Source organism: Taudactylus pleione, unplaced genomic scaffold (assembly GCF_031769625.1).
Source record: "Taudactylus pleione unplaced genomic scaffold, aTauple2 ptg000286l, whole genome shotgun sequence".
NCBI lineage: Eukaryota > Metazoa > Chordata > Amphibia > Anura > Myobatrachidae > Taudactylus > Taudactylus pleione.
In genome coordinates, this window is record NW_028284688.1 from 414,697 (window position 1) to 438,572 (window position 23,876).

Here is a 23,876-nt window from a genome sequence, read left to right on the forward strand (position 1 = left end):
ATATCACACTCATCATATATCCACTATGAGATGTGCAATAGATGCTTATATGTATGCTTACATATAAATAGTGTTGTCCGTTCCTGTAAGGAACACCTAAGCAAAACCTAGTGGGAAACAAACATATTTTGTTTTTGGAAACAGGGAACACTATTTTGTATATTTTCTTTTTCTTTTATAAGCATCATTGGCTGGAGAGAATTTTTGGACTACAGGACTATCCAAAGAGTTGGAATATATAAGTACCCCATTTCTTTACTTTCTATTTTTTTGTACATGAATATGATGTTATTTTAAGCTGTACCCTACAGTGGAGCGCCAGGTTTCTATTACTTATTTCTTTATGTGTATTACTTCAGTCCAAGTTTGATAACACTGGACAGAACCCAGGGCTGCTCCTTTTTCAGCGCAATATCGCATTATTGTTATTGTAATTACCCCAGTTATATGGTGGAGAATGTTGGCAGACTGGTCTATGCATTAGGATCTATATAATTAATCTATTAATAAATTTACAGCATAATCGAGACAACAAGACAGAAATCACCGGAATGAAACCAAGGGATGTGTCTGTTATGAGGTGTTGTTTGAACAGAAAAATTGTCTACAAGTGTGCACTTTTTCCTTTGAAGAGGAAGAAACATTATTTGCAAAGCTGCTAAAGTGTAACACCAGTGTAAGTGTAAAGGTGACCATCCACTACAAGATTAAATTGAGCGATTGAACAATAATGATATCATTATTGTTCAATTGTTTGCAAATCATTTGCAAAAATGTCTAAAAACGACCAGCGATGCATGCTCCCGCTGGTCATTTAGACATCTATCATCGGGCAAACATGCTGGTCAACCTGACGATAACATCAGGTTCAGCATGTTTGCTCGTTCAGTGTATGTTCCTGACACAGACTGACAAATGACTGCACAATTACAATGTCGTAATCGTGCAGTCTTTTGCCTGTCTTCTAGTGGATCTGAGAATGATAGTGCCAGTCAATGGTCTGGTGAAATAAAGCCAAGGTCTGGAAATTGTGATGCTGGTGGCACCCAGGATAATGATGGGTTCTTAAAAGATGAGTTACCAGTGAAGCATGCAAGTGAAGCATACTAGTAGCCAATACAGTGAATCAAGGCTGAAGGTTAGAAAAGTTTCAAGCAGATGTGTTCCAATTGGTGTGTCAGTGAAAGGTTTAAGCAAAAGAAACCTTTATTCTGGTAAGAAGAAAATGTTACAGTCTCTTAGGAACCACAGTATAAGACCCCTAGAATCACACTGAGGAGGTCTTCAGCCAATAACAACCACCACTGTTGGTTTAGAACATGACATGTTCACCAGTACTAAGGCGGCCCGCTGGTCAAATGGCTCAGGATAGTAGGGGCTTACATGGCTACCTAAGGCCACAAGATGTTATTCGACTGATAGTGGACTGGACATGGTGAGGTATCTTCAACATGGTCTTCAAGGTAGAGCTTGAAGGATTTGAGGTGCGGTTTTGAGAGCCAAGGTGTAACTGGAAATAAGCTAGTTGTAATGTAAGTTGTGAGATGCAGCCAAGATGGCCGAGGTGCAGCCTTGAGGGCCAAGATGTGGCCTTGAGGCTGAGGTGCAGCTTGAATGGCCAAGATGCAGCTAAATAGCTGAGACAGACAGGCTGAAATGCAGCCTTGAGAGCTGAGGTGTGGCCAATGAGCCAGTAGATATCCAGACTGTGATGCGACCTTGAGGGCAGAGATGTGGCCTTGAGGGCCAAGATGTGGCTATGATAGCCAAGATGTGGCTTTGAGAGCCAAGGTGTAAATTGGCTGTGATGTGGCCTAGCGGGCCGGGATGTGACTGGTACAGCTGGGATGCAGCTTTGAGAGCCAAGGTGTTGACAGGCTGTGATGTGGCCTTGTGGGCCGGAGTGCAGCTGGAACAGCCAGGATGCAGCCTTGAGAACTGATGTGTTAACAGGCTGTGATGTGGCCTTGAAAGCCAGGGTGCAGCTGGAACATCCGGGATGCGGCCTTAAGAGCCGAGGTGTTGACAGGCTGTAATGCAGCCTTGTGGACTGGGGTGCAGCTGGAACAGCCTGGATGTGGCTGTGAGAGCCAAGGTGTTGACAGGCTGTGCTGTGGCCTTGAGAGCCAGGGTGCTGCTGGAACAGCTGGGATACAGCTTTGAGAGCTGAGGTATTGACAGGCTGTAATGCAGCCTTGTGTACTGAGGTGCAGCTGGAACAGCCAGAATGCGGCTTTGAGAGCCAAGATTTTGACAGACTGTGCTGCGGTCTTAAGGGCAAGGATGCAGCTGGAACAGCTGGGAGGAAGCTTTGAGAGCCAAGAAGTTGACAGGCTATGAGAAGGAAACTGATGGCCAAATGAACGGCGAGGCTGCAAGAATAGCATGACCCGGAGAACTTCGTAGACAGAAGTATATGAGTACTCTAGATGGAGGAATGAGAGTTAGACAAGAGTCCACGAGGCAATGGCAGAACTGACACCGATGATTAGGAAAACGACTGACAGGAACCAGAAGGACACATACAAACACGCTATAGCTGGCAAGCCAGTACTGAGCTAGCAGGCTTAAGAAAGGTAACAAACCAGTATCACTTGTCACAGTCCGGTGTCCCAATTTCCTAGAGGTATTGTCGCAGTACGCCATGTACGTTGCACAGGAGACAAATTCCAGGCATGTGACTGGTGACCCAGAGAAGGTTAGACCACAGGAGAACAGGTATGTAACAAGGTATCCTGGTGACTTGTGACAGTACCTCCCCCTTGACGAGGGGTTAAGGAACCCCTAGAACCGGGCTTGTTGAGGAAGTCCTTGAAAAATCTCTCTTTTAGCTTTGGAGCATGTAAATACTTCTCAGGTACCCAAGAACTCTCCTCTGGACCATACCTCTTCCAGTGGAAAAGTAAGTATAAGTGTCCTCACGTAAACTTGGAGTCCAAAATCTTGTACACCACAAACTCTTGTCGACCTTGAATGAGCACAGGTGAAGGTCTTCCAGGACATTTAGATCTAAACCTGGAGGAGAAGAATACTGGCTTAAGCAAGGAACAGTAAAAGGTGTTATTAATTTTTAGAGTCTTTGGCAACTTAAGCCGAAAAGCCACAGGACTAACTTGAGCCACGATCCGGAATGGTCAAATATATTTAGTATCAAGCATCTGAGAAAGCTGATGGAGCTTGATGTTTCTCATAGATAACTAGACCAAGGGCCTGATTCAGCAAGGATCGCTATTGTGATCACGCACACAGTTCTGCTGTGAAATTATGCTAATAATTGCAATTGCAAAGCATTCTCACTGACAACAAGTATATGCGCACTTCCCCTCTCACACATTTGTAATACCTTGCAATCCAGCCAAAACATCGCTAACATCAAAGTGCATCGGAGCCACTCACACATGTAAAGCAGGTAAGACCCTACAACTAAATTGCTAACTTTCCTGCATGTATTGAGAGCTCAAGCTGCGTATGCCATTGCAGTGGCTAATTTATGCATGCCCCTATAACAGCATTCAAATGCACTGGCTCACCTGTGTTTCTTTGACCACCCCCACCATCATCACCCATCACAGACAGTAAAAATTTCTGAAATAACATTTTCTACCAGGAAAATAGTTGATAGGGGAAAGAGTACTGCTGCAGTGTGTTCTCCATTAAAAGTCCTTTGTCATTAATGTTACACAGTACCAACTAGAACTAGCCCGAGACTGAGCAGGTATCTTAGTCACAAAGGTTGCTCCCCTACAGTCAGTGAAACCCAAATTCTTTCCTTTAACCTTTACCTTTACAGTTGGACTAGACCCAATAATAAAATACATGTTCCATCCTCTACGTACGTCATCATCTATGTTCATGGAAAATTCAGGTTGTCCCGTAGTAACTGTTACTCATACAGCAGCAGCATGGATTGAACTAGTTATCGACACATTCTAGAATGGGAAGTCATCTATAGCTTGCACATTCAGGTTTTGATTAGCACAGATATGTCCTCCATTGGGACGCTTATGACAAGACCATTCTCTAACATATCAGCGGTGCTAATAAAGTGTGCTAGCATAGGTATGCCTGCTTCTACATTCATAGGCAAGTGTGTACAAACCCAACAATTAGTCTCATTGAGTGTGTTAGCAATTCTCCCAAGCATTTCTATATTTGAATTCCCAGAAAAATCATTTCTGTGATCCCCCTGTTGTAAAGCTTTGTAATCACGCTTCTAATTTGACATATCACTAGTGTATGAATGAATACTATCAGTCGTGTTTCCCTTTGACATGTTATGTGGAATATCTATGTCATTTTTCACATTGTCAGTAAATATTGACATGTATAAGGTAAATTCAATTAAAGCAAAAGTCATTACAATCAGAATTCCCCAGGAGAGAATGCACCCCCAAAATCCAGAATCTGGCCTTGGGCCCATCAGCATTGCTCTGTTCAGCATGGTCCTGATCTTCACAGTACTCTTTAGAGTTGCATAGCTCTTCAGAGTTACTGCATTGGAAAGTGGCCTGGGGTTTATTGTGCCCATAAAAAGCACTCACTTGTTGCTTACACTGGCAAAGTGTTGAGGCTGTGTCTTGGAGGATCTCCTCTGCGTGGGCTGTTTTAGGAGGTGTGACTCTTTTACAATGTGTGGTGTGGATCCATGCGGTCTTCTCCTTTATCTTAAGAGCTGTTGGAGTTTTTAGCAGGACTTGATCAGGAAATTCCGGACCATTACCTCATAACCAGGTTTTAGTTAATGACAAGCACCTTCCACAGGAACTGGTTGTGTGCCTATCACAACAGTCTGTATCTCCTTTAGCTGACTGCTTAATGAAATAAGATAATTCACAGTTAAGTCATCTTTCTTACTGAGTTCATATGCGGTTGCAAAATAATATTGAGTTGTTTCCAAACAGTATCTCATAAGGGGAAATGTTCAGTTCTCCTTTAAATCAGTCTCTTTGCATATCTTAGAAAGTTTTTTTTATTAGACTCATTAAAACCTCGGATTTCTTCTTTTTAATTGAGCTATATAACTGTTGATCTATTCAGAGAATCTGACACAAAAAATAGTCTAGTATAATGTGTGTCTTGGTCAGACAATATTACATAAAGTGTACTGTACCTATAGACAAATTCACCTATAGACAAAATGTTAGCAATTTCTTTGGCATTAATATATGCTATCAAAACACATCAGCAAATATGGCTGCATATAACAAAACATACTAAAACATAATACACTTGTGGAAGCTGAATGAAACATGAAATCAATCTATATCAATTTCAAATAACCTGATTTTCTTTCCGGGAAGACATGAAGGTACAGTATTGTCTTAACTGATCACCCTGCATTTTTCTGTAAACAGATAATACAAGAGTTGCAATATCTGGCTGCTTCTGATGCAAAACCTGGAGCACACCAGTAAGTCCGAATCAGACTTATCATGGCCTTCTTACCTACATGGGTTAGTTCATGGGACATCTGTGCCGGTATACAATCGGGAAGCCAGCTGCTGGAATCCTGGCAGCCGGCGTCCCGACTGCTTTATCCCGTCATGGGATAAATGAGCGGTGTCTATATCTAGATGCCACTCATTTCCCTGACGCCGGGAGACAGGCGCCTGGCATCCCGATAGAGCAGATGCCGGGCACCGCGAGCGGACTGCTGCGGGGGGGAGGGTTAGGTTTAGGGCACCCGGGGGGGACTTAGGGTTAGGCACTCCCCCGGGAGGGTTAGGGTTAGGCTAGGGGGAGGGAGGGTTAGGGTTAGGCACCCTCAGGGGGGACTTAGGGTTAGGCAGCGGGGAAGGGGAGGTTAGGGTTAGGCTCTTAGAGGGGGGATTAGGGTTAGGCACAGGGGGGAGGTTAGGGTTAGGTACCCCTAAGGAGGGTTAGGGTTAGGGGGGTTAGGTTAGATTAGTTCATACTTACCTCACCACAAACGGGATTTCCAGCACAGTCGGGCTTCCACTGCCGGGATTAGAACTCCCAGCCATACGGCAGCCAGCATATAATACCGATTCCTCTGTGCCAATGCCTACAAGAGTAATTTTGAGGCGACAGTCTTACCTTCAGATCTTCGCCACAAGCCTTCATTCTGTGTATACTTTACATCTTCCCACTTGGTCCCTTTCCATAAATCACAATTTTTCATTTTGATTAATATCTGTTCACTTGGTATACACATACTGTATCAATAGATGAGCAAACATGTTCTTTTATTATTATTTTTATACTGCTGTAATACTACTATTAACACATTAAACTGTTATACTTTTCTTGTTCCCATTTCCTTCTCTGAAACTCAATAGTTTCATTAATCTGTAACGAGATAGTGGGTTTAAAATTTCACATTTGACCAGAGTAATATCGACATTGCAATCCATAAAATAGAAAAATAAAATAAAATAATGCAAATTCCTTAGAACTATTAAACAACACATGCAACACCTTCCATGCAGCAGGTAAGTGTCAGCTTCGCTGCCTACTTTCAGCAAGACAGGAATTTCCCGATCATGCCAAGACATCTGTCATTCAACAGCAAAATTTTCCTTAGCCAGAAAGGTTGTAAATAAAATTTTTCTTTGCGGTAACATTTCTCTTACAGAATATTCTTCTACAAAGGAGGTATATGGTAATTTGCTTTAGTGTTAGAAAATGAAAGCGAAAGGGTTTTCTGTGCGAGACTCTCCAATTCAACAATTGCAGAATCATAGGATTCAATCTGAAAATAATAAAAGGTTAGGCATATTAACACATTAAAACCTTGATCACGATCATTTAAGTAATAACTTGTAAATATAAAATTGCATAAGGTTGTTAAATGCATTAATTACGAGAGGTACCTCTTACTTAATGACTTAATCATATTATTCTACTCTGGAGTTTCACTGTTATACTAAATATACCAAAAACAATAAACCTCATTAGTAAACATATACTTAGCATATAGCAAAAAACGAAACCTTAAAAGTATCCAAAAATAAAACAATATCAAAATATTTCTCAAAAATTAAGTAATTATAACAAAGTGATTGTAGAAGAAAAAACTCAGTCCATTAATCAGAAGTTGCACTGTGCTGTGGAGAGCTTTGCCAAGGTTTACATCAGGAATTGGACCCCTTTCTAAATAATCCTGTATGTCCTTAAAGAGTTCCTTTGAACCTCCATTTTTCATTACCCACTGATTTAAAGTGTAAAGTTTAGTTGGATACTGTGAATTATGGCTGCTGTCCATAGTCGATGCAGACCTTTTGAAAAAATTCCTTACCAAATTTTGATTTGTTTGTCTAGCTTTAAAACATTTCTGGGAGTCAATTTTCTGTGGAAACAGAATAGTTGAGAAACAATGTTGATAGTTAGAGAGTGATCTGTGTTAATGCCCATTGCTGCCCAGGTGGCAGTTCGATCAATGTCAGCTGGCAGTGCCACTCCTAGAAAAAATCTCCACTCATGGTTAGTTGGTTTATAAATGTTTCCTATTGTCTCAATGTATTTACAGCAAGCTACAATATTCATTCTAGGATTTGGAAAGCCAATTGTTAATTCAATAGTTGGTTCTTTTGACTCAACATATCAAATTCATAGTGTCACCAATGTTTCTGTTTTCTGTTCATTTGCCATATCACAAGTGGCTTGACCAGCTTTGACCTGAAGGTTCATAAGCTTAGTTTCTATGATAAATTTCTATGATATTAAATTATCTTCTTGATGAACTGCTAAAGTTGCTTGAACCTCAAGTTTTTTTATGCCATAGTGGATCATTTACAGTCAACCTGGCTTTTATTTGTGGTTTAAGACCCTCAACAAATGCACCAGCCAACATGGGAGCAAGTGCCCTGTGTTCATATAGGTCATCAACTCCCCTGTAATTTTGCATCTCTGTTTTAGACCTGTCCCAATATTCCCAAACTGATTCTGTAAGTCATTGCTTAATCATTATGATTTTCCCCCAGTTAGGCTGGCATAGAAATTGATCTGTAAAAGCTATCATCAAGTACTTCAGTTCCTTATCTAATAATTTTATATCTGTCTAAAGCTGGTTTAAAAGCCATGGCATCCCAACCTGCTAGTCAATGCAGTAAATTCCTCATCTGTCAATAATGCAATAAACAACTATGCCATGTCTTTGTGCATGGGTGCATCTATTTTGTATAACCTCTCAAGCTTAATATTAACTTCTGCTGGCTATATCCTATACTCTGCACATTCAGTACAAATCTGATTTAATTCTGCCATTGTCCAAGGGCAGAGTATAGACCATGATTTGTCTTCATCAGTGGTCACTAATCTCAGCGGAGCTTGTAGGATTACCAAAGAGAGAAACAGCGCTATGTGGATAACACAAGCCAAATGATTCAAGGTGCTAATATTAACAATGTTGATGGTATTAATGTTATTTATAGTAATGATTCTTCCAAGTGTGGCTTGATAGAAACAAATATTTAATAAACACAATGTTGCATAACAATTACAAAGTCTATATCTATCTATCTATCTATCGATCTATCTATCTATCTATCTTCTATCTATATGGCCATATAATGATAGGTGAATAAAACATGTATCATAGAACCTGTCCAAAGATTTTAAAGTGTGCACACTGTAGATGGGAAATCCCAAATCCTGTTATATAAAAAGTCATTTTATGGAAATTGCAGTGATAGATGTATAAATAATATAGGACTGAAATTGTCAGGCGTATTATCCAGTCACTGTAAGATGTATGTTACAATTTATGATGGATCTTCTTTAATTAGCAAGATGTCCTCGCAAGTGTTCCTGCTTGGTAGGAATTGTAGACCTCCTGGGCTAAACATCACAAATGTCACTGGTCCGGAACATGAACAGTCACTTTGATAACTAGGAGATGGAGTCCAAATAAAAATATTCCAAATAGGCTCTACGCACATCTTCCTGCTCATGTTCCGGACCAGTGACATTTGTGATGTTTAGCCCTGGAGGTCTACAATTCCTACCGAGCAGAACACTTGCGAGGACACCATGCTAATTAAAGAAGATCCATCATAAAGTGTAACATACATCTTACAGTGACTGGATAATACACCGGACAATTTCAGTCCTATATTATTTATACATCTATCACTGCAATTTCCATAAAAGGACTTTTTATATGCTAACAGGATTTGGGATTTCCCAGCTACAGTGTGCACACTTTAAAATCTTTGGGCAGGTTCTATGATACATGTTTTATTCACCTATCCTTATATGGCCATATAGATATATATATTGAGTTTTTAATTGTGTTTATTAAATATTTGTTTCTATCAAGCCACACTTGGAAGAATCATTACTATGAATAATATTAATTCCATCAACATCATTAATATTAGCACCTTGAATCATTTTGATTGTGTTATCACATAGCGCTGTTTCTCTCTTTGGTTGTTCATTTTTCTTGGGATTTCCACAGCTCCTATTTTAACAGCTGCTGATTGGTCAGCGCCACTCATTTTCTCTGAGCTTGTAGGATTGTTTTCTTTTGGAGATCTTGACTACGTGTTCCAGCAGTGATAATATTATCTGGTTGTACATTGGTGCAATGAGGTCCTATCTTTTTGCTGTCTGATTTTCTTATGTCTAGTTTATCCTCCTCCATTTCAGGTGTAGATGCAGTAGCATTGCTCTTTTGTTTAGCCAATGCGATTACTGCTGGCAGAACATGTTCTAATGGATCTGACTGTTCTGGTTCAATTGTTCTAACAGGCATAGTTTGCACTAATGGAGGGGAATTGTCTCTGAACTTGTTATGTAACATTAAATTCCCTTTTCCTCAGTCTGATATGACACTTGAGGCACATACAGTAAGATGGGGGAGACATACAGCTAGATGATTCAAGTCACAATGTATAGGACTCCCACTCCTCCCTGTTCTTCCCCAATTTATGTCTTAAACCCTCCCACTTATCTATATCAAAGGTACCAACCAATGGTCTTATCAGTATATTTTGCATGCCATTTCCTGTCACAGTCACAGTTCCATGCTTTTGATACATCACGCTTGCTGGACTGTCGTGCGGAATCTCTAGCAACAGAGATTTATCCACCAAGGATTTTCCTTGTCCCATTGTAAAAGTCTTATCTTTTATTTAAAGTCCAGTCTCACTGTCCAATACAATGGTAAGAGGGTCGCTCCCCTATTTAAGGAAAATTACTCCATTTCTGGGAAACCTTGTAATCTCATCAGATTAAATGGCTCTGTACAAACACACGTGTTGCACACACTAGTAAGCTGGGCTTTATAGTGTATAAAGTGTTTTTTCACAATGCCTTTGTGTGTCATTGTTGGCTTGTTTTCTTGTTGAAGTCTTCTTGTAGATTGTAAGTATGAACAGTTTTATGCAATTTTTAGATGTGATTAGTGTGGTAAGAAGAGTTATTTTGTTTTAAAAGTACATGATTGTATTATGTCTGCCATATCCTGCTAAATAAGGAAGTGAATTGCTGTGAGATTGTGAGCGTGTCTGGCAGGCAGAGTCTGGAAAGGGGCTGGGGGCTGGCGTGAAGGGAGAAACCACGGTTAAATGGTACCATAGCCTGTACCAGTGCAGAATTTTCATCATAGGTGAAGTGCATATTGCACACACAGTGCATCCTCCCAGGCAAAGGACCAGCAGACTCAGGGGTCTATTTACTAAGCAGTGATAAGAGACAGAGTGAAAAGTGATAAGAAAGTGCTAAGGTGCCAGCCAATCAGCTCCCAACTGTCATTTTTCAAACACAGCCTGTGGCAAGGCAGCTTGGAGCTGATTGGCTGGCACCTTATCACTTATCACTTTTCACTCTGTCTCTTATCACTGCTTAGTACATAGACCCCTCAGCCTCCTCCTCCCCTTCATCTCATTTTCCTCCTCCACCTGTGTGTCATCATCCTCCTCCTGTGCTCCCTGGTCAGACAAGCCTTCCTCCGCCTCCTGATGACTGTGTCTGACAATCACCTCCGGATCCTCCTTCTCCAGCCTTTGCTGATCTCCCCCAGCTCTCCTGCCTGCCATGCTGCATCACTGTGTCTGCAGACCACACCTCTCCTCTCATTCACTCAGCTCCTCACTCGCTATCAAAGCACAAAATGGTGGCTCAGGGGTTTATATAGTGTGTGTGATGCCTCAGTTATGGGACTTGGCACTGCCAATGGGTGATTCTCTTTGTATAAGCATGCTTGCTGAAATGAAAATCGCATTTTGGTTCCTCTAAATTTGGCGCCTTTTCCAGGGAGTTTCATCATGAGACGTCACATGCGAACAGCATGTGGGGCTGAAATATCGTGACCTATTACATATTCGAGTGATATTCGCAATAAAAAACATGTGATTAGGTACGAAACCATTCGCAAAACCATTCCAACGAATTTGTTGGAATTTATTCTCTATAGAGATATTATATTTGTCAATATGTAATAAATGTTTTGTGATTCAGAGAAGTTTGTCATGTGGATCAATCAAGGAAATTATCTAGCAGCAGCAGCGCAACCTATTCTCTTCTGTTTTTAGTTCTTGCTGTGTGTGTGTCAGAATCGCAACTGACATTAAGGTATGCAGCGCTGTTGGTAGTAACAGAGACCCACTGTTGGTTAGAACTGCATTGCAATCTTCAATATTGTACCATTTATTTATATACATTTTCACTAATATTTATGATTTAGGGAGCGCCGGGTGAGAACTGAGATCTTCAGGTTATCTGTAAGACCTCAATTCTGTTTTTTTCATTGCACCACAAAACCATATGTGGAAATAATCTCAAAACCTATTACATTTGTCCCAATATGTTTTTGAAATAATCAAAAACAGTCTTTTTTTGGCTGTCTTTTGTGCCTAAAATGTTTTATAATTTTTAAATATTTTTTTTAAGTCTTTTTTTTTTTTATTCAGTTACCTTCTGATATTGTACTGTAGAGGGGATTTGTTATAATGTGAAAATTGTTGCCTATAATGCTTTATATTTTCCTATTTATCTTTTGTTTAAAATGTTAGTACTTTTTCATCTTTGTTATTTATTTATTTTTTTGGATTATTGTATTTGGTGATGGTTTTGTGGAAACGACTATGGCTTCACTATATCGATATAATATACTCCTACATGAATTTCCTCAATTATTTGTATGAAGCCCCATAGTATAAATATTTCTATAGTCTGTTCTGTGATTTTTTTTTGGTGCCCTGGACTGGATGTGATGTCACTGCATTCCATGGTGGAACGCAGAAGTGACAAGTCCATAGTCCGGGTCTGAGGTGTCATGTCACAGGCTATGTTCATGTGCCCGACTCAGACTATTGAATATGTGCCAGGTCAGATGTGAGGTTGATGCACTCCAGGGTAACTGGTGGATGTGCTATTGGGAGGAATTGAAACTTGAGCAGACTGGGATGCACATCACCAGTATTCGTGGGTATCTGAATACATTATTCTTTTTTAGTGCAAGATTGAGACCATGAGTAGTATTTGGTGCTGTTGTAGCCAGTTTTTAGGAGACGTTCTGGACACATTAGAGTACCGGAAGTGACATCATATGCATTCCAGTTAGAATGCGGAGATGGGCATTTTTGGCACCTAGTTTGGCCATTTATAGGAGCCAGAGGAGTATGGTAAGTTTTTGTTTATTTCGGGTGGGGGTCGTAACTATTTGGTTATTGCTGTCCTGCTGTACCTCTTGAAAAAGGTCTAATGATGACGGAAATGATGAGACGTTAATAATATAATATATAAGAATAAACGGACTGCCATTCTTTTTCTATTTTTGCAAAAAATCTGGTGAGTTCCCCTTACTTTACAACTAATATATTATATATATTATAATATAATAGTTTATATATATATAAACAGGGTGGGTGTCACTCTCCGGACTTCCATGAAATACCAGCCAAAGCCAGGTCACTGGGTCAACATTTCGAGTTTAATAACTCGTCATCAGGACATACAAAACAATGTGCTAATCATCTTACCTTATATACCCACGGTCCCACCCGATGTATCTGTTGTCTCACAGCCTGTATTCCGGCTCCCGCTCCGTCTGTGGCACTGGCCAATGACATCACGGGAGACTGGCGCATCGCCTAGGCAACCAGACACACTACACCAGTGTCTGAGCAAAACTAAGAAATACATATATAAACAATAAAAATCGTAACTGACATCTATGTAAAGGCAATACCTTGTTACACATGCCACACTTGAGTCTATAATCTACTCCTGTGGAGAATGTATGAATGCTATCAAAACTCAATACATCACAACCTATCAGAACAAAAATGCATATATAAAACTAATCATCTGCAATATAATATGTGCAGGTAAATACTACACATCACATAAGGAATATATATTGTCATAGCTAATGACAATAGCACATGGATAAATATGAATAAATATTAATGAGTGGTGATTAATAACCAATGTGTTAACACCTAAGCACCGTTGCTCATATGAAGTACATAAAGAATAAGACATAGAAGATGGAATAAACCACAAGACGGTCATATACAGATCAATAATCACAGAAATTATGTGAATGTAAGATGATCACTTAAACCTTTCGGTCTAACAGTATCCAATAAGTGTATCCACTTTGTTTCTAGTTGTGATAAAACTCTATGTTGATTGCCGCCACGTGGACTCTCAGGTATACGATCAATGATCATATGTCTCAGATTAGCCATGCTGTGTTTTTTCTCATAATAGTGTCTGGCCACCGGTTGTTCTGATGGTTTGTCCGTCAGTGCCACTCTAATGGTAGATCTGTGGAGCGCCATCTATTCCTTGAAAGAATGGATGGTCTTACCCATGTAGCAGAGTCCACATGGATATTTAATTAGGTATATGACATAAGAGCTAGTGCATGTCAATGGATATTTAATGTAGTATCTACGGGACGTAGATGAGGGTGTGAAAATAATTTACCTATGATCATGTGTCCGCAAGTGACACACCCTATACACTTATAGCACCCTCCATTCTTCTTACATGTATTTGTAGATCTAGCTGCCAATTCTGTAATATCTGATTGCACTAGTACATCTCTGAGGTTTTTACTTCTCTTGAGGCAGAGGCGAATTACTGTGTGTTTTAAACCTTTATGGTCTTTGTCATGTTGGATGATAGGCCACCATGACTGTGTGGTTTTATTAATTACACTATTGGCAGAATTGAATCTATAAGGCCAATTGATCTTATTATCTGTGCTATCATTCCTGTCCTTACTCTATTTTAGTAGCTCGCTTCTAGTTAATTTATCAACCCTTTTTTTGGCCTGTTGTAGAGAAATGGATGAATAACCTCTGGCACTGAATTTATCACACATAATATTCAGATCCTCCTCAACCCTATCTTTATCACTAGTGATTCTTTTAACCCTAACAAGCTGTGAGAAAGGCAGGCTATTTTTGGTGGTAATGGGATGATGGTTGGATGACAATAATAGTTGTGTTACGGTCAGTAGGTTTAGAAAAGATATAAGTGCTCAACTTATTGCCCTCCTTTTTGATTGTAACATCCAAAAAGGTTACCTGTTCGAGGCTAAGGTCAAATGTAAATTTACTGGGACAGTCCCTATTATTGATGTCTTCCATCAACATGATGAAATCATTGTGACTACCCTTCCAGAACAAGAGCACATCATCTATATAATGACTGTAAAAAATTATTCTATCCCTAATATCCCTACTAAAGAATAGTCCAGCTCACGACTCAAATAACACATCTGTTCTTAGCTTTATGAGAGCTCTAGATGTAGAAGTATTGGAACATATGAAAAATTAACCTAAGTCGCTCCAGTCGCTTTGTAATTTACATTATTAGGTTCCCTTGTGGACTTGTTTATGTGGGTAAAACCACAAGGCAATTTAAGGAGCGAATGGCTCTGCACTGCTCAGCCATTCGCCAAGCCTTAGAAGGGAAGAGTAACGATCAGCCTGTAGCTCGTCATTTCAAAGTATGTAATTATAACTTAGCCACAGTCAGGTACAAAATGATTGACCATGTTAGGGCACATCCTAGAGGAGGTGACAGAGAGAAAGCCCTTTTGCAGCTAGAGGTCAAGTGGATTCACCGTCTGAATATGGTGCATCCTTTTGGTCTAAATGAACACTTGTCATTTAACTGTTTTTTATAATGATTTTTTTTATATAATGATTTTGTACTCTCAGCTATATTCTCATGCTATTACTATTCTACATCTAATTATTTTGGATCGCTATCTCCATGTCTTGGTGGGGATATTTTCTTTCTTTTTTTCACTGTATCTATGTTTGTTTATAGTTTCTATGGCAACTCCAGCCGGGACGGACACGTCACAACTAGGACGCACTGACATGACGTCAATGTTAGGAGCCGATCCCGGAAATGGACTGCTTTGTCTCGCTTTGCTCTAGTGGAGTCTCTTCTATGTAAGGTAAGCCAAATTTGTATTCATTTAGCCTTTCATATAGGGAATAAACTGAAACTTTGGACTGACTGCATGTGGTAGCAGTTTCTTTCAATGACTACAAGACCCCGAGTGCCATCCAGCAGCACCGCAATATTTATTTATATATATATATATATATATATATATATTAAAAATAAACTTTAATTTGATGATGTAATATTTGATGTCATAGAGTAGATATCCCAGTGTTTAACACCATTTCAGTTTCCAATAAGTACTGTAAACAAAAGTATGGAAAAATTATAATTTTGTGAGTCTAAATTGATGATACACACCTAAAAATGTATGAATGTATAAGTTATATTGTACTTTACACTGATGTCAATCAGATCATTCATCATTTATAACTACATTCATTAAGGACAAACTATTGAAATCTCCGAATGCTTATAATAGTAAGAAATTTATGCTTTATTGTAATATATAAATGATGAATAAAATGAATTTCATATATTTGTGTTTTAGTTATATAATTCAAACAAGAATTTGCTTTAGATTCTGATCTTGTACTAACATTAGTAAACATAACATACTCTGGATAAACTATTTTGCTTGCGATCAATACAAACAATGATGTGGTTGATTAGCTACGTTATAATCATTGATTATAAAAACTTTAAATGTAGCCTTCACATGCTTCTGAAGACATCACGAGTGATTGATGAAACGCATCAAGCTGATTGATTTAAGTCTCCTTTGAGTTAAAGAACAATCCAATTACAGCTTTATTATTCATTTACTTTTGACTTTCAAGCTAGAAGTTAGATTTACATTCTTCTGATTTTTCTCTGAACAAAAGATGGGAGCTACAGGCAGGTTATCTGCACTTGGAGCTCAGTGCATACATTGAGGAAGCTAACATTTTGAAACTGTAAGTCTGATTCAGCAGAGGACAGAATTGCAGAGCTGCTCACAAGCAGCTTTTCTATTCCGTCCTCCAAAAGTGCAAATACAGCAGGAAGTGTCTGACACCTCCTTGCTGCATCGGCAATCTTAGCACTGCAACCGGGATCACCATTGTGACCATCGGTCGTGATGGTTGCCCCTTTGGACAGGCTGTGGTAGCTAAAGCTTACCTCAGCTGTGCCAGGTCCTGGCAGCCTGCGAGACCAGGAAGTCTGCATCCATAGACACAGATCCTGGCCTTGCCACTCTTGGAAATCAGGGGTGATATGCAGGCCGTCCCTGACCACCACCCCACCTTGCAAAATGCCTCTGCCTGCATGCAATTTTGCAGGACTCATTCTGCACATGTGCAGAACAGGTCTTGCGCAAGCACAGTTATGGATAATTGGGAATCTGCGATCAGCAGTGCACTAGTGTTCACTTCTAAATCAGACCTAGAGCCGTATTCAATTTGAGCCGAGATAAGTTAATGTGGCATGGACTTAAATATTGCGCGCGTGCCCGCTTTACCCCGTATTCAATTTGAAAGTATGCATAAACGGGACCCGACAATACTTTAACAAGCGGAAAGTACAGTCAGATTTGGGGAAATCAGCCTGACACCCCCCAAATGATGCTCTGACATGGGGGTTCGCTATGGTACCCCCAGATTTGGCTTGCTTAAGGTATTTGGTGTTTTTAAACGGGCTCAATAGCTGCTAAATAGCGTTTTTCTATACCTGATGCAGAATACTAGTGAGGAGTATTTTTTCCACAAAATAAGTTATCCCAGCAAATTTGGGGTACTTGAAAATAGGGGTCAGCATATTTAAAGTTGAAAAAGTGAAGGTGAAAAAATCGTGAAAAATCCATCTGCCGCCAACACCTGCAATCAAAATACCACTTGGGGCATACTTGAGGACCCCCCCCAGAGTCAAGTTCACTAGTTTTTACGTTTGTACCGTAACAAATTTTTTTTAGCCCCCTTTTTCAAAGTCAATTTTTGGGGTGTCTTTAAGTTGTTTTTTTTTACACAGATTACCTTTCCCGCAACGCTACACCCCAAAATCCCAATTGTGCCCTTTTTTCCACCTGACATTCATAGGTGATACTTTACCGCCTATTACATTGCATTTACTTTCCGCCTAGGCAGAAAGTCTTTCAAATTGAATACGGGGTAAAACCAAAACAGGCGATAATGATGTCATCGGCGGAAACTTAACGCGGATCCGGACTTAACGCTTCAAATTGAATACGGGCCCTAGAGTCCATAAACTCATGATTCTCACTTGGGACTAATATCAGGTTCATACTAGACATTCAAAGGGACAGGGCATTTTGGGAAGCTCTGTCTTGGCACCCAACAATTATAAATGCATGTGGTTTTATTACTGCATTGCAAGTTTGGGCATAATTATCATGTCACAACTGCATTATAAATGTAGTTTGTGATAAATACAACACTAAAAGTATAATATGGGGATTGGTTTAAACCACCTTCCCAAATCTTCTTTTAGCTTAATCTTACTGCACCATCACCACCTCTGGATTTTACCTAATAGCTTTAAATCTAATTATAGCATGTGCTCATATTCAGAGTCTTTGACACACAATTGTGCTCATTGAGGACCTGATTCAGACCCGCTCACTAGCAAGAGGCTGCTCTGTGTAGACGATGTTTGCTAATGTGCGCATGCGTTTAGTTCACAGGGCGCAAACTAGTACAAGCAATCGGAATGTGCTCGCTCGCCCTGCAAAGACAGCCCAGTGGAATGAGTGACAGGAGAGGCCATTTGTGGGTGGTAACAGGGGCAGAGCAGTAGTAATGGGGCAGTGGAGTTGTGGATGCAGGCGTGTCAGAGTGTTTTCACGATGTTTCTGGGGTGTGCATAATTAACAGGCAGCGTCATAGTGCACATCACCTGGTTGAATAATACACTGAAGTGCTCGCAGTGCTTGCAGTAGGGTACAGTCAACCACAAGCGATGCGGTCAGATACGATGAAACTTGATGTACCGATGGTTGTATTTAATTCCTGGAGTTGACATACGCTAGTGGGCGGCGAAAGACAGGCTGGTGGGCTTCTATAAACACAAAGTGATCGCTCGCCAAGATATAGTGAGCATGCTAATGCCTTTCCGTGAGAGCGGCTGCCTTGAAGTCACTTAGCTAAATCTCCATACGCAGGGAGCGAGCGGCCGCTTCTAGCGAGCGGGTCTGAATCAGGCCCTGAGTTTTGACAGTCAAAATAGTTAGCTCTGTACACACTAGCATTCAAATGGTTAACACATCCAAATAATATTTCTCTTCTAACTGGCTTATGCTAATTATTTAGAAAATGAAAATAAATCCTGCGCTACACAACAGTGAAAGTGCTGCTTGATTAAGAATGTGATCCCCACCACACATATTCTTAAACATATAACACAACAATATACCAAGGACAACTTTCTCTAGGGATCCTGGGACAATATAAATACACTATGTATCTGGATTTCAAGTATAATTAGTCCCAAAGATATGTAAAATTTCTCCTTCTTTGAAGATCATCTTTCGCTTGTTCCTCAAAAAGAAGAATAAAGCATTGGAAGGATGTTGGAAAGTATAGGAAAATTGTAATACTCCTTCTTACATGAAAACCTTAGTTGTCCGTCTCCCCTTAATCTTCTCTGAAATATGGTATTCACCTAGAACCACCGGTCATGAGTTCCTCAGAAAATATTATAGAAGGAATATATAACAGATTTATTACACATAAAAAACACAAACAAATGGCCACGTACCAAAGTGGGCCTTCAGACCGAAGCAGGATAAATACACAATAGTCGATGACTCTATAACCCAGGTTAGAAACACCTTTCCAGTGGTACAGTACCTCACAGTCTTTGTCCAAATTTCCAAACAGCAGCAGTCCCCTCTAGTCACACTAATGCGTTTCGGCTTGAAGCCTAGTGTGACTAGTAAGGAGCCCTCCAGGGTTTAAATAGTAGTAGTGTTGACTCCGTCCCACAAGTTAATTAAGTTGATACATACATAATTAAAAATGTATAAGTAATCCTCCAAAGAACATCCATACAAATCATAATATGGTCCCAATAATATACAATAAAATCAATATAAATATATACACAAAGTCATCATAAACATCCTAAATAAATACTACATAAACAAAGGGGAGACTGACAACTACGTTTTTGATGTAAGTAGGAGTATTAAATTTTTTCTATACTACCAACATCCTTTCAATGCTTTATTCTCCTTTTTTTTGAGGAACAAGCGAAAGACGATCTTTAAAAAAGGAGGCCTTTTACATATCTTTGGGACTAATCATACATGAAATCCAGATACATATGGTTTTGATATTGTCCCAGGAACCCTAGAAAAAGTTGTGCTTGGTATATTGTTGTGTTGTGTGTTTATGTAATTTATTTGTTAGCATAATCAGGATATACTTATTAAATTTTAGGTTCAATTTAAATTGCAGAATGCTTACAATATTTAAAGCAATTCACTCCAATTACATACAAAATACAATGCAAAATGCACATGAAAATAAAATAGAAAATTATTGACAATGTGCATACTGATCTAATATACATCTTTGCAGTTGTGTTATAATTAAAGTATTTTGTGTAATCTATTCATTTTGGATATCATAAGGTTTATTCATTTTTTTAATGCTACACATTGTTTTCAGATTAGCTATAGAAGTGTAGTTTTATATACATTTTCTTGAGTTTATATGGCAAAACTGTTTGTTACTGATTATGTCTTCATGTGAGACTTGAATTAATTTAAGTTAATTGCTCCTTTATATATACAGATGTGTCCACATACATTCTTGCTGCAGTCCTTCATGGCGCACCCAGGTCCCGTGCGACTCTGCAAGTGCCGGGTGTCTCTTTCGCATCTTTTTTTGCTTTAGAATGTATTTTAGTTGCAACGTGATGTGACAAAGACACACTAGGAGACTGTGCTGCTTAATTTGATATGTAAATCTGTGTGCAACTGAGTCTGAATCTGTATACGAAGCGCTATAATGCAGCAGTCGCAGTTTATTTCCACGCCAAGCTCTGTTGTGCTTCATTTACAGACTCCATCCAGTGGAAGGCCCAGAACAGGCTCCCCAGGTAAAAGTTCTACCCAACGTACACCAACGGGAGGTCCAACTGGGACCCTAACCTCCCTAAAAACTGGGCCACCTCACATCGGTTACTCAATTTGTGTTGGGGTGTCCAAATGCATAACAGGACAGATGGGCAAACAGAACAATTCATTTTATATATAAGATTCCATTATTGCGATATAAAGCAGTTTATTTCGATTCCTCACTTTTTTATGGTGATTATTCATAATTAATTTTACTTTTTATATAGTACTTTAACCAACTAGGTTATCAACTTTCACTAACATATTATCATTTAACATTTCTTTAAGAAGTAATGGCTTACATTTTATCTAATTTAAAGTTAATTGTGATTTCACCTGAATATTTATTACAGAATGTGATAATTTTATGTTACATCATTGATTCAGAGGGGTTCACACGATTCAAATGCAACGCTGATGTTTACATAGTTGAGTGATTTTTTGCAACTGCACATGCTCAAAAAGTTCTGGAAACCCAGATGACGCATGCATTACACAGACAGCATGCTCAAAGGTGCTCTTGTGATCGGGACAGATATTCAATTATTTTCACCACACTAGCGCTGTTCTCTACTTCCTAGGAATTACCCATGTATTAAACATGTATTATCATTAATGAGATAATTAAGGGGTATAAAAAACAAACATTTTGTACTAAGAGTCCAAAAAGCTGAAAAGGTTTACAGTCAGTATTAGAAATATCTCTGGAAATAAAGTTCCACTATATGAACAGAAAAATATGTTTTAATTGCCAGTTCCATGTATACAGTGCATAACAAAGGGAATGGTGAATTGCCACCTGAATAACGGCTTCCCAGGCAAATGGTGGAATACCTGTGATTAGGACCTTTGTGGGGCAAAAAAATTATTCCAGGATGTCCCAATAATCCAAAGATCCATCATTAGAAGAGTAGACACAGCCACATATTTTCTCCAGTAGTCTGGATTGTGAATGTTGTTTAGAGTGTTGCGGGACTGCACTTATCCTTGCCAGAAATTAATATTCATTTACTTTTCTTGTTTGATACCTCTTTTATTAATAAAAAACATATTTTATCGACTATAGCTACCACTTTTCATGTGGAGGAAAGACTAACCATCAAATGAGGGAGATAAAGAACCCTTTAAATACCTGTTAAACAGCATTTTATCGTGAGTACTGGTACACAATTTATGCACCAAAAATAACTATTGAAAGAAATCTTTAAGTACTCCCCAGACTGTTTTGATTGTGAGTTTGGTATGCACCATATGCATGTTACCCTAGCCATTCAGAAGGTTACAATAAGAGAGGAATTCTGAAAGATAAATTTTTTACGTTTCCAAAAACTCATTTTACTATGAGTTATGGTATGCACCATTTGTTTGTTACCCAGCGATTATAATTGCCATAGCAGCCATTTTTAGAAACTCTTATACTTACATTATGATCACCTGGAGTGAGTGGGTCACATGTCTGGAAGTAGCCGTAGATTCCTACACAGTTTAGGATGATATGATTTGTTCATCTTTTAGTAGAAACACACTATATATTTCTCTGCCTTCTTGTCTTACCCGCCACCCACACCGACATTCTGGCTGTTGGATGAACAGTGACAAGACGAGGTAGCATGGAAATCGGGAGGCAAAGGTTTTTGCCCACAGGAGATGTATAATACCATCTACATCTAACACTACCATTAATTCTTTATCATTATGATTTGAAAGATAAACTAGCACATTATATTCTATCTTATCGTTTATCTCTCCTTGTCCTGTACCATCTTGGTCCTGGTAGGGAGCACCAGGTATCAACACCAAGCTTTTATTAATTGACTAATTAACTAAGGCACGGGGCTGTATACATGGAACTGGTAATTAAACCATATTTTTTTTGTTCATGTAGAGGAACTTTAATTCCACAGACATTTCTAACACTCATTATAAACCTACTCAGCTCTTTGAACTCTTAGTACAAAAGTTTTTTCTATAACCCTTAAGTACCTCATTTATGGAGATATATGTATTTTACATGGCCATTTCCTACCTTGCCTTGGTCTTAGAATCTGCATAGTAATACATATTTTTCAGTGTTCTATATTCTTACACTAGTTATTTTTATTATTTTTTTTCTTTGGTAGTGTCTGCAGGCTTTTATTACACTGTAATTGTTTCTTCTAAACAAAAACAACCTCTCTTGGTCCTGCAGCTGAACTGAGATGTTATTTTCAAAGCAACCGAACCCTTGATGTGAGAATACTCATCAGCAACCCCATGTAAATATTGAGACAGCGCAAATGCACGCAGCTACTGATAACAGCTACTTCCTCAAGCGGATTGGATACGGGCGGTGTCATTGCATGCATGCAACGCTATGTATGGGTGAATATCCACATTTAGATCTGTGCATGCCATGCGGCCGCACATGTAGCTGATTTCTGTACACCGTGTACCATGCTCCTGTGTGAATCAACCACAGGATTTATTTTTAGAGTTTTATTTTGTCATCCTTCACACAGATTACAAAATAACTTTGGTTGAAGAAAATAGAAGCAAAATAAAAAATTACAAGCGGAAAAATGTAATTATTTCTCAACTCCTTTAAAACAATTCTGCATCAGATCTCAAGGCCCGATTTAGACCCGCTCGCTAGGCTGCGTTCGCACGCTGCCAGCCAATTTTTGTAGGGAATGGTCAGCCACAAGTGCTGCGATCGCTTCCGATAGTACTCCATGTTACCGATGGTTACTATTTAAGCATACCTTTTACCTGCATTGTTGCATAAAGTAATACATTCCAATCCAGTATGTGCTTGGCAGTTAAAGAGAAAAAGATTCCTTTATGAGATTATCATGGTATTTTGCATTTCTATATTTGGTGCGTGAATTTCTCTAAATTTCTCTAGCACACAATTATACATAAATGGACAAGTACTTGAACGCACTTTCAGATAAACATTTTCATAGGGAGTCACCTTTAAAGATATCTCATCTAATTTCTCCATTTAAATGTGAGTTTGCACAAAGCAAAATGGATGTGCAAAGGCCATTTTGAATTTCATGAACTGTTTCATTATAAACCATACAGCATATGTAAATATGGAATTATGTAAATATGTTTCTTGTAAATTCATTTTTCACATTACATACACTTCTTAGACATGACATGGTGGAGTGGGAATATTAAGACAGGCTATGGGCATCTGCATACACAGAGCGATCGCATGCTAGGACATAGTGGGCGTGCTATTGCCGTGCCGTGCTAGCGCATCTATCAAATGTGTCTGAATCGAGCCCACAGGTCCAAATAATAAAAACAAAATGAAGTTTTTGTAAGTTTGAATTTTGCTTAATTTTATAACCTACAGTATGATACCCTCAAAGACATTAATATACAGTATTATTATCAAAAAGCAGAGAGTTTTGCCTAAACCCAA